The sequence below is a fragment of the Centruroides sculpturatus genome, unplaced genomic scaffold (genome assembly GCF_000671375.1).
Source record: "Centruroides sculpturatus isolate CEXI.00-Female unplaced genomic scaffold, Cexi_2.0 scaffold828, whole genome shotgun sequence".
Classification (NCBI taxonomy): domain Eukaryota; kingdom Metazoa; phylum Arthropoda; class Arachnida; order Scorpiones; family Buthidae; genus Centruroides; species Centruroides sculpturatus.
The window spans coordinates 307,610-320,985 of NW_019385075.1; the positions used below are offsets into that span (position 1 = coordinate 307,610).

Consider the following 13,376-nt stretch of genomic DNA (forward strand, 5'->3'; position numbering starts at 1 on the left):
GGTGGTTGCGTCTCGATAGCTATAAGGGTGCGGGAGATATGAGGCTGAAAGTGGTTGAAAGTGGCTTTCTATTTCGAATGTTTTGTTCGAATTTGTTCGAATTAAATTCGAACATAAAATTCGAATATTGGTTCGATTATAGAACGATTGTAAACGTTCCAGAAACGTTAAAAATAGTTCGTTTGACTTGACGTAAACAAGAGACGTTCAGAAATAGAATCGGGACCAGATCTCTAATCAGAAACGGGGGACCTAATTCTTGCATTCTGTGAAAACGGGTAAGATTGGCTACAATGTAATTATCTTAAACTTCACTATCGTTACTTTTTAAAAACCCAGCGAAGCGGGTCCTTGCAGCTAGTATATATATTACGTTTATTTTTATTAATTTTTCCCTCTGACATCTTTAAAAGTTTTCTCCCACAAGTCCTCCGATTAGAAGCAAATATAGAAAAGCTTGATAACATTAAATTTCAACAGAAGGACAAGAATGAAATTTTTAATAGACATATATACTATATTCTCCCCTTTCGAGTTCATTCAACAAATAATTATCTTCTTTAGACAATTCGTAAGTAAAACGTAAACATTTTGTTTGCAATTAATATATTTTTGTTGAATTTAATTTATAATAAATAAAAATAGCAAATAATAACGGCTAACATTTATTTTAATTTATAGTTTAATTGTTTTTTGCTTGTATTATTAATTATTTTAACTAAAAACCTGTATATAATTAATTGTATAAATAAGTAAAAATAGTAATAGAATGTATCGAAATACAATAAACAAAGCTAAACATTAATTTTTATGATTGAAATCAGTGGTGCACACCTTTCGATTGCCGTGACAAATTGCGTATAAATCGTGAGTACACGTTCACTAGTGGTCAAATGAATAAAACTACCGAACACTGGTAGTTAATTACTCGTGGGTTTACACCTCAAAAACGGGCTAGTCAGGTGGAATTTTCTGGGTTTTCTTCACTGTGACTTACCTAATACCTAAATAGGGGCATAGAAAGTCCTTCCGAAAGGCATTCCCTTGGGAAATCTGCCAAATTTTCCGTTTACTTTGCCATCATTGTGCTACAATCTATCACGGGCCACAAAATATTTTGTATATTTCATATACAGTATTTCATAAGCCTGTTTTTATCATTTATGTGTCAAATATGATGGTGAGCCGGATTTGGTCTGGGGTCCGTAGTTTGGATACCACTGGTCGAAATTATGTAATCTAGAGAATTTCCGGCACTTGAAAACAGGAAAATAGTCGAGACTCAGAAACAGTAATGTTTTCGAAACCGCATAAGAAAATTTCAAAATTATAAATTAACAAACTTGACCACAAAAATGAATGTGGAAATTCTAAAAATCTATTTTAATCAAAAGGTGTTTTACAAGACTACTTATTAAAAATTTCCGCAAAATTCAGAAAGATTACACCTCCTTTACAAAGTGAACATACGAAAGATCATGTAAACTTCAGAGAGAAAGATTATTTTTAAACCATTAGAACTTTGTCTCATTCAATTACGTTTTACGATACGATTGAACGTCAAGAACGAAGAACAAATTGTTAATATATAACTACTATTATAATGTATGAAGATTACGACAAGCTTTTAATTTAAATTGTATTGTAAGTACAATTTTCCATTAAATCTTCGAAGCGAGAGAAAAATAATGGCCAGAATTTCCAGTTTGCTGGAATGTTGCTATGTTAGGGTTTTATGATTGGCAGAATATAGATCATGTTTAGTAGAATGAAACTCTGCGATTACCTATGTGTGACATTTTCCCATGCTTATTTCTTTACGTATACCGAGTGTGTATATAGAATAATTTGAAACAATTTTTGAAATAAAAGACAGCTTATTGACTGTTACGTCATAAAAATTCATTTGAGATTTTGGCGAAATAGAAAATTCATTCACAAAATATATAATTAAACAGTATTAATTACATATTAATTGTGTGAAAAGAGGTGTAAAATTTATTTTCATGTATTTGTGGAGACAATGATGAACAATTCGTTTTTAACGACTAGATTTTGTCAAATGCAGTAGACTCTCGGTAATCCAGCCTTCAATAAACCGAACTATTTATCTGTCATACTCTCCTGTGCACTTTTTGTATGAAAACGTTAGTCATGTCACATATCTTGTCTTGCTTTCTTCTTTATTAGGGTTTCATTTCTGTGTACAGTATTGCATTTCAGCGCACAGCATTATTTACTCAACTGCCTCCGAAAAGAATGAGTATTTAAAGACAAAGATTGCATCATCATTATTGCCTTTAGACATATATAGGCCTACTCGCTTTAATTTGACATTCTTGATAAAGACGTATATTTTAATTAAGAAACGAAAACACTTATTTTGAAAAATGGCTGACGATTTTTACACGTTAAAAATACGTGGAAGAGACTAAAATATCTTCACTTTTTGTCATGACGAAAAATGAAAATATTTTAGTCTCTACCACGTATATTTTAATGAAAAAAACTTATGTTAAACATTAGATAGTTGAAGACGACAGTTTGATAAACTATGCTCACTTACGTACTTTTTTAATAATGAAAAGTCTATTATGAATTCAAACTTACATTAAAATTTACTGTATATAATAATTATTTATTAATGTAACGATAGCATGGGTCTTCCTCTCTTTTTTTTGTGAAATGTATTCCATTGATATTTTCGGGAGTCTCTCATCACTCATTCTTTTCACATGTCTAAACCAAATAAGTTTCCTCTGTATTTCCCTCCTAAAACCGTTTCCTTCAATCCCATTAGATCTTTGATCCTCTCATTAGTTATTCTTTATCTATTCGAAATTCTGCACGATCTTTTCAATGCATCCATTTCAACTGTTGTTACTTTTCTCTTCTCTTCCCCGAGTAAAGTCAGCATGTAGTGAAAACGGAATTAAAGAGGAATGGTATACGGATAGAGAGAGATGGAGAGGGTTCCTGGAGGTCGGAAGGCGACGTCAGACGCCATAAACCGAATATGGATAGATAATGGTAGCATAAAGTAATATTTACTGAATATAGAATTAGCAATGTATTAGCAATTCACAGAGATGCATTACAAAATTTAAGAGATCACATATATCAATATTAAGAAAGAAAATTTTATGTAGCAAAGCAAAACTTCAAAGATTTACTTAATGAATTATATATAATTGTTTCTATTTATTAACATTAATAAAACTAGTAAATAGCAAGGATGATAATAGTAACTGAAAACAGTAATTATGTGTTACTCATTAATTCGTAACCCATCCCGTCCCTCGATTGATATCAATTTCAATGAAATAAATTATGTTAAATCTTATTGTGATGTCATGTTAAATTAATCTTACGTTAAATTAACTTTTCATGATCATATTTTTCACATTACCAAATCTCTTTCTATCAGACGGTCATCATTCTCGGGAGTTTTTGTACAAATACTTCCTCAAATTCGGTTTTAAAAGCTTTTTTTTACGAACTTTCAGTCTATCGTTGATTACTGTCTTTGTACTTTGTCTTTGTCTAATGTACTTTGTTAAATAAATATGGAGCAGTCACTGACAGACTCCTGTCTGTGACTGCTCCATATTTATTTAACAGTTGAATGGAGCAGTCATTGACAGACACCAGTCTGTCAATGACTGCTCCATATTTATTTAAGAAAGTACTGTACATTCAGAATCAAATAAGGTTTATTCATTGTTATATAAATTTTGTAACCTTCCATACACCAATGACCCAGAAGTCGCCAGAATTCGTCTTGGTTTACCTGACCTTACCGATCGTCTAAAATATTTTCATTGTGTACTTTGCTACAAATACTTTAATGGATTAATCTTTAATTACTGGCTAGATCTTTATATACCTACTGTTAGAACACGTAATACTTCTTGTTTTTTACCCCTTATTATAGTTTTACACTGTCTCATAGATAATTTTTTTTTTTTTGTATACCCATTCATATGGCTCCAATCAAGCACTTTTTGTATCGTGATTTCACCTTTTATAAGAACAAATGTAAATCTATTTTATGTAATGTGTAATTTAATTTTTACTTCCTTGTGTTGTTACCAGTTTATTTGTTATTGATTTTTGTTTATTTTTTTATTGCGGTTTTTTATTTGGGAAGTTAAAATCGATTATCCTCTGAATTTTCCACTTAATTGTAAATAAATAAATAATAACATTTAAAATTTTCGTGGATATTGTTCTTTTAATTTTCTTGTAAAATTTTAAATTCTTTCGTTTTAATATTATGCACGGGTTCATTTAAATACTTCGTATTGTTCAGGCATATATTGATTCATTTACTGACTAAAAACGCTTGAGACGAAGCAGACTTCTTGAGGGATTATGGATACTTTAGTGGAATGAAAACATCGGTACAAGAAAAAGAAATCGAAAGTCTTTATGGTCTATCTACTACGACACATTAAAGTCTGACACTGGATGTCCATATAAAATCACGACTCGAGTGCGATTGATTCTAAATCTCATCTGCCTATTCTCCAAAGTGCTTATTATTATTAACTTGCTTTCATTATTGGGATGCAATTTGAAAAAAATTGTAGACCAATAAATACCCACTTTCGTCCGTTGTCTGCCTGTTCTTCCTTAATCTCGAAAACGGAGTTATTGATAAATAGATCACCTGCACGACTTTATTGTTAAAGGAAAAACATGATGTACAGGGGCAAGACACTACTAATTTGAGATGGCAACCATTTATTTTAAATTAAGTAAATTTAAAATATGATTAAAATTTGCAACTTGGCATTGTGACGACGTCTCAATAAAATAATTGCTGGTTTAAATGATATTTTCTTGTCTTATTCTCGATAATGTTGTAATAAGTTTTTTGATATATGCTTATAGAGTATGTACAGTAGGCCTACTACTTACAGTTGTTTGAAATTAATATAATTTATAAAAAATTGAAATAAAGTACAAAAATTATGGAGAGAGTCACAAAACAATGCGAAACAATTGCGCAGGCAAAATTTAAACAATTACATAATATAAATTATGTATATTATTTGCCACTGTTAATAGAAACTTAATTTTATAGTTATAATTTACTATAATTATTTACTTGAGTGATTAGTAAAGTAATTAATACTATGTCATATTTATTGATTAATGTTAAAAAGTTATATTAATTCGTGGAAATAATAAGGCACTTTTGGGTCAAAGTCCGAAAGTCAAACAATACAGTTGCAAGTTAGAAAGGGAGTTCCATTACCAAAGAGCAAAAAAGAAAAAGTTATTAGAAAAGAAAAATTTTACTCTTACAATGAATATGTTATAATGCATAAAACATTACAGTAGAGTCGTCTTCTACTGAAGAGAATTATGCGAGGACTCATGTTTTCGTGTATGGCGAATGGTTATGTTGACCCATTCCTAATACTACTGAATCTGACTTTTAAGTTAGCAAACGTAATTGTCCATCTCCTACTGAATGTTACTCAGTGCGGTGAATATCTTAGTTTTCATGTATTTTATCAAATACTCGAAACAGCATAATAAAATTTTGCTCTGTTCAAAAACATCGTAGCCATTATAAGCGCATTTTAACGTTTTTTTGGTTAATTGTAAATAGTCACATAAGTGTATATCATATAGGCAATCATCTGGGTCAACTGGGTTAGAATACCATACATATTTTTGCGGAATTTGGTTTTATGTAGTACCTGCTGATATGCAACCCATGCATAAAACAAGCTGATGTTTGTTGTGCTTATTTTTAAAACTGGCAGAACGGATCATCGTATAATAGCTCGAAATTTTTGTTTGTCGGTTGAATATTTTTGGAAATCCAAATTTGGCGTACGAAAAGCGATTTAGGAAAATTAAATTATTATATAAAGTATTATTTAAAAAATTAGTTGATCAAAAGTATTGATAGAATGTTTGAAAGACCAAGACTGCCTTTGTAGGTCTGTAATTAATTTTAATTTATACATGTGTAAGATATGTATAAATGCTTAACAAGCTAATGTTTCAAGACAGAAAAATTTTCTGCTTCAGAACATTCCGGTTTAGAAAAATAAAATTAATTATTGGTATTAAATAAGATTAATAAAAAGTGAAACAAAAAATTAAACAACAACATGAGATTAAAGTAGCAATTACTTTATGCAACATTATTTCATTTCACGGTCGAAGGAATTGAATTGGATTGGATTGATGAAATAAGACAACGCAACACTTGGGCAATCTGTCAAAAGGATGCTTTTCCGAAAGACTTTCTAATGGGAAACTGTCTTCTATTCTGGTGATAGACATGAAGAAATTCGGAAAACACGTACGTTGCTAGCCCGTTAGATTTTTTTTTACTCTTTTCCCCCTGTGGGCACTAAGAGGGCCTTTTTTAGCAAGCCCATTATGGGTTGTGAGGGACCGTAGCCGATATATCCGGTCGGATCACCCCCGAAAAATTCCAGAGGATTTTTCAACCCATCCGGGTCCTCCAGAGCGGTAGACTACCGCCTTAGCCACTCGGCCGTCCCGTTAAATAAGCTTAAACCAACTACCAGTTTTCATGCTTACCTTTCTAGGGAACTGTGGGCATAATCTGGACAATCGAAAAACTCCAATAATTTTTTTGTGGATTGTCCCATCCCTTACTACTCGCCCTTCAGAATTGTGTGTCTGCGAACTTATATATTGTTTCATTTACAAATAAAATTAAGCACCGTAAAAAAGTAATTTATTCCCTCAATTTTAAAATTTTTATGCGAATAAATCTCACAGTCAAATTACATTTCCAAAACAAAAACAAAAAGCGTTTACTCGTCGTAGAAATTATTGATTAGAGTTCCTCAGAAAAAAATGATATATGGCAAAATGCCAAATAACTGATTTTTATTCATCAATAAATACTGAAAATTCTCTAAAATTTATTTTAATAAATAAATTAAATTATTGTTAAACTTGCTTTTAATGTTTCTAAATAAATGCTGATATTATTTATTATTATTATAATTAATTCCATCCATTATTCATTGATAAAATTTTTGAAAAGAGCAAAAATAATAAATAACAAACAAGAAAATGATATAAATTTCTTCTTAAATTATTTTTTTAAGAAACAATTTTTATAAATTTATATTTTAGAAAATTATAAATGCAAGGATTGTATTTATAAATGTATCTATTAATCATCCAAGAGTTACACTAAATCAATATTTTTTAAATCATTAATAATAAATTTTTAAATGTATTTTATAGTTAAAACACTATTAAATACTCGAGAAAACATTTAAATATATATATATCGACAGTATCTATTAACGCAAGCGCACTTCGTATTTAATCTAAAGCTGCAGACTGGCGATAGTCTGCAGGCTCAATGCTTAAAAATGTGTTCGTTTTGTGATGTTTTTTGCAAAGAATCATAGCACAATCATCGCTAAATTGGTAAATTAATGGTAAATGAAACTTGTTTTTACATAATTAACTATAATTATTTTTAAAAATATATTGTTATTGATAATACTTCTTAAGTATAGACTTTAATCAATGAATGAAAACGTGTCACATTTGATTTTTGACAGGAGATAGTTTTCATCACTATGTATATATTTTAATATAATATAATTATAATAAAATATTACTTTATTATCTATATATTTTAAATTATAAATAAATATTTAACTATTAAAAAATTTAACGTTAATAATTGTTCAAGAGTAGTGAGTGTATTTTAGAGAAATATCATTGTGTCTTGCTGAAAATCGATATTGTATTTTACACTTATTGAACGTTTCTATGTCTTTTTTTTAACCTTAAATACTTTGTTTAATATAAAAAGTAATAATTATTTTATCGATTAGATTATACGAAACTAATTTTTACTCTAGAATGACAGTTATTTATAGGAATCAAGAATTTCTCTTCCATTGTATCGATTTTCTTCTATTCAGGTCATACTCCCAAGCTAATGCGGACAGACAGATCCACTATTATTACTCGATTTTTCATTTATTCATCCTTATAGGTTATATAAAACCTATAACAAGAGATAAACAAAGAATATAAACGTTACACAATACATAATTATTGTTCAATTTTATCCTACTTTAATAAATAAGTAAATTCACAAATTTAGCATTATTTTCTTCTAATTCTGTTAACTCTAAGCTCTCAAAATGTGTTTTATTTTAATTTTATTTAAAAAGTATTTCACTTTTCCACTAAATATAAAAAAATTTAACATTTGTATTTATTTATTGCCACTGTTAATAGAAACTTAATTTTATAATTATAATTTACTATAATTATTTACTTCAGTGATTAGTGAAGTAATTAATACTATGTGATATTTATTGATTAATGTTAAAAAGTTATATTAATTCGTGGAAATAATAAGGCACTTTTGGGTCAAAGTCCGAAAGTCAAACAATACAGTTGCAAGTTAGAAAGGGAGTTCCATTACCAAAGAGCAAAAAAGAAAAAGTTATTAGAAAAGAAAAATTTTACTCTTACAATGAATATGTTATAATGCATAAAACATTACAGTAGAGTCGTCTTCTACTGAAGAGAATTATGCGAGGACTCATGTTTTCGTGTATGGCGAATGGTTATGTTGACCCATTCCTAATACTACTGAATCTGACTTTTAAGTTAGCAAACGTAATTGTCCATCTCCTACTGAATGTTACTCAGTGCGGTGAATATCTTAGTTTTCATGTATTTTATCAAATACTCGAAACAGCATAATAAAATTTTGCTCTGTTCAAAAACATCGTAGCCATTATAAGCGCATTTTAACGTTTTTTTGGTTAATTGTAAATAGTCACATAAGTGTATATCATATAGGCAATCATCTGGGTCAACTGGGTTAGAATACCATACATATTTTTGCGGAATTTGGTTTTATGTAGTACCTGCTGATATGCAACCCATGCATAAAACAAGCTGATGTTTGTTGTGCTTATTTTTAAAACTGGCAGAACGGATCATCGTATAATAGCTCGAAATTTTTGTTTGTCGGTTGAATATTTTTGGAAATCCAAATTTGGCGTATGAAAAGCGATTTAGGAAAATTAAATTATTATATAAAGTATTATTAAAAAAATTAGTTGATCAAAAGTATTGATAGAATGTTTGAAAGACCAAGACTGCCTTTGTAGGTCTGTAATTAATTTTAATTTATACATGTGTAAGATATGTATAAATGCTTAACAAGCTAATGTTTCAAGACAGAAAAATTTTCTGCTTCAGAACATTCCGGTTTAGAAAAATAAAATTAATTATTGGTATTAAATAAGATTAATAAAAAGTGAAACAAAAAATTAAACAACAACATGAGATTAAAGTAGCAATTACTTTATGCAACATTATTTCATTTCACGGTCGAAGGAATTGAATTGGATTGGATTGATGAAATAAGACAACGCAACACTTGGGCAATCTGTCAAAAGGATGCTTTTCCGAAAGACTTTCTAATGGGAAACTGTCTTCTATTCTGGTGATAGACATGAAGAAATTCGGAAAACACGTACGTTGCTAGCCCGTTAGATTTTTTTTTACTCTTTTCCCCCTGTGGGCACTAAGAGGGCCTTTTTTAGCAAGCCCATTATGGGTTGTGAGGGACCGTAGCCGATATATCCGGTCGGATCACCCCCGAAAAATTCCAGAGGATTTTTCAACCCATCCGGGTCCTCCAGAGCGGTAGACTACCGCCTTAGCCACTCGGCCGTCCCGTTAAATAAGCTTAAACCAACTACCAGTTTTCATGCTTACCTTTCTAGGGAACTGTGGGCATAATCTGGACAATCGAAAAACTCCAATAATTTTTTTGTGGATTGTCCCATCCCTTACTACTCGCCCTTCAGAATTGTGTGTCTGCGAACTTATATATTGTTTCATTTACAAATAAAATTAAGCACCGTAAAAAAGTAATTTATTCCCTCAATTTTAAAATTTTTATGCGAATAAATCTCACAGTCAAATTACATTTCCAAAACAAAAACAAAAAGCGTTTACTCGTCGTAGAAATTATTGATTAGAGTTCCTCAGAAAAAAATGATATATGGCAAAATGCCAAATAACTGATTTTTATTCATCAATAAATACTGAAAATTCTCTAAAATTTATTGTGACTGCTCCATATTTATTTAACAGTTGAATGGAGCAGTCATTGACAGACTCCTGTCTGTCAATGACTGCTCCATATTTATTTAAGAAAGTACTGTACATTCAGAATCAAATAAGGTTTATTCATTGTTATATAAATTTTGTAACCTTCCATACACCAATGACCCAGAAGTCGCCAGAATTCGTCTTGGTTTACCTGACCTTACCGATCGTCTAAAATATTTTCATTGTGTACTTTGCTACAAATACTTTAATGGATTAATCTTTAATTACTGGCTAGATCTTTATATACCTACTGTTAGAACACGTAATACTTCTTGTTTTTTACCCCTTATTATAGTTTTACACTGTCTCATAGATAATTTGTGTTTTTTTTTGTATACCCATTTATATGGCTCCAATCAAGCACTTTTTGTATCGTGATTTCACCTTTTATAAGAACAAATGTAAATCTATTTTATGTAATGTGTAATTTAATTTTTACTTCCTTGTGTTGTTACCAGTTTATTTGTTATTGATTTTTGTTTATTTTTTTATTGGGGTTTTTTATTTGGGAAGTTAAAATCGATTATCCTCTGAATTTTCCACTTAATTGTAAATAAATAAATAATAACATTTAAAATTTTCGTGGATATTGTTCTTTTAATTTTCTTGTAAAATTTTAAATTCTTTCGTTTTAATATTATGCAAGGGTTCATTTAAATACTTCGTATTGTTCAGGCATATATTGATTCATTTACTGACTAAAAACGCTTGAGACGAAGCAGACTTCTTGAGGGATTATGGATACTTTAGTGGAATGAAAACATCGGTACAAGAAAAAAAAATCGAAAGTCTTTATGGTCTATCTACTACGACACATTAAAGTCTGACACTGTCAATACTCCAGGAACATAANACTCTAGAATGACAGTTATTTATAGGAATCAAGAATTTCTCTTCCATTGTATCGATTTTCTTCTATTCTGGTCATACTCCCAAGCTAATGCGGACAGACAGATCCACTATTATTACTCGATTTTTCATTTATTCATCCTTATAGGTTATATAAAACCTATAACAAGAGATAAACAAAGAATATAAACGTTACACAATACATAATTATTGTTCAATTTTATCCTACTTTAATAAATAAGTAAATTCACAAATTTAGCATTATTTTCTTCTAATTCTGTTAACTGTAAGCTCTCAAAATGTGTTTTATTTTAATTTTATTTAAAAAGTATTTCACTTTTCCACTAAATATAAAAAAATTTAACATTTGTATTTATTTATTTTTTAATTATTTCATAAATTATGTACAGTTTATTAAAATTTAGGTCATTATAAATTGAATTTTATAATTATGAAATATAAACAAAAATTATTCATTTATCATTAAAACTGTTTTTTTTAACAAATTATTAATTTATAAACATTAATTTATAGAACTATTAACTAATATTATTTCAGTTTTATAGTTATAGTATAAATATTTCTAGATTTTGTATTTTAGACATAAATTATTCACATGCTAATCTATAAATTATTCGCATGCTAATAAATATTGGTTTATTTTAAACTTGTCAAATGACCATTTAGAATTAAATTAGCTGAAAGACACCAGAAGTGATGAAAATGTTACAAAAAATGCCTGTAAATAAAAATACGCTTTGCTTAATAAAGAGATGAAATGACTACAAAGGAGGCAGCGTTGATATAAATTAAGAAAACATGCGCGAATGTCTAGAATATAAATGAAATTCTTTCGAAATTTTCATTTCTAAGCGTAATACAGTACTGTATTTACTATGAATAGACCAAAAATCAACGTAACTTTGCAAAAAGTTTTAATGAAAAGAAGTGATTAAATAATGAAAGCAAATGAAATAACCAATTTATATTTGTTGTAAAACGTTATATTTAATCAGCATTATAAATTGTTGTACACATTTATGACCTTGATATGTTTCTTCCACCGTTCCTTATTGTCATGCAGAATCTAGGTTCGAAGCAGAGCCGGCTTCGTGTGCATTCACAGAACTACTTCTTAGATCAACCCGTGCTTAATTAACGCTTCGTTCTCTGCGTCTTTAAATTCAAAATAACGACATTTATATTTTCATTTAATTCAGTAAACTATGAAGCCAGAAGTGGTTTGAATCCGACAAGAAAAATCATCAATTACTATGTGTATGGATCTTCAGAATTTTGTAATAAAAACCAGTATATCCGGACTATGAAGGTTCCTTGTATTAACAATACCAATTAATCAATTAATTTTTCAATCTTGATAATTATTTATAAAACTATGAACAATTATGAACAATTAGAGGATTGAAGAACTTATGTTAGTAATAATCCTTATTGACTATAAAATTTATTAAGAATAATGATAAATAAATAAATATAACATTTACTATTTGCGTTTTCCCTCTTTCTACCCTACGGGCACTGAGAGCAGGGCCATCGAGAGTTTACATGAGATCTGGGGATAGAGCGGACTCCTTTATCCTCTTAGCTGGACCTTTTATCCATTGTTATTTTGAAGAAATGAAACATGTGAAATGTTTATTTATTAATGAGTAGTTTTAATGATTGTATTTTCTGTTAGTATAAACAACATTATTTTTATAGGGATAGAAATCAGTAAGGACCTATAAGTTCTCTCTGATCTCTGGGGAAAATCCGCAGCTCCCCCCTCTCGACAACCCTGTCCATGAACAGTACGTAAGGTAAGATTATTAGTATTATTATTTTGCTCCACTTATATAACACGAGAAAAGTTACTTCTAACTTATATAAATTTTCATTATAAATTCTTAAATATGATATCGCTTCACTCTTCATGTAGCTTCAGTCTCATGTTATTTATTCTATCATCTTCAGGTACTTTCAAGATTTCAATATGTTTTTGTAATTTCCTTTTTATTTGATTATTTTCTGTCAATACAAATTTAATACTATTTTTTATAGTTTCACAATCTTCCTTGTTATAATGTTCCACTTTTTCCTTTTCTTCCCCTAAAGCTTTATTTTGGAATGGTTAGAAACTAGTAAAATAAAAAAAATGTAATACGAAGTAAATAAATGAAGTTAAAATATATTATCTTAAAATGGAACACGTATTCGGTGTTTTTGAAAAATTTTTTTAAAAAATTAAAAATTCAGTTATTATTTTTGTACTAAATTTTAGCCTACAAGAACTACTGTATAAGGAAAATGATTTATATAAAATATAAAAATAATGAACATAATAATTTAAAGAAAGA

The 13,376-nt window shown here is 29.1% G+C and overlaps 1 protein-coding gene across 4 annotated transcripts in view; it reads left to right on the plus strand.

Annotated features, from left to right (window-relative positions):
• The first annotated feature begins 231 nt into the window (after positions 1-231).
• LOC111634279 (putative fatty acid elongation protein 3) overlaps positions 232-13,376 on the plus strand; it is a 43,423-nt gene continuing 30,278 nt past the window's right edge. Inside the window, exons 1-2 of one of the 4 annotated variants that reach the window (XM_023379016.1) lie at positions 241-278; positions 12,742-12,839. The gene's annotated coding sequence lies outside the window, so the exon portion shown is untranslated. Of the gene's footprint in view, positions 279-7,351; positions 7,455-12,741; positions 12,840-13,376 lie in introns of those variants that run through there. The other 3 variants (XM_023379015.1, XM_023379018.1, XM_023379019.1) reach the window with 3 other exon arrangements.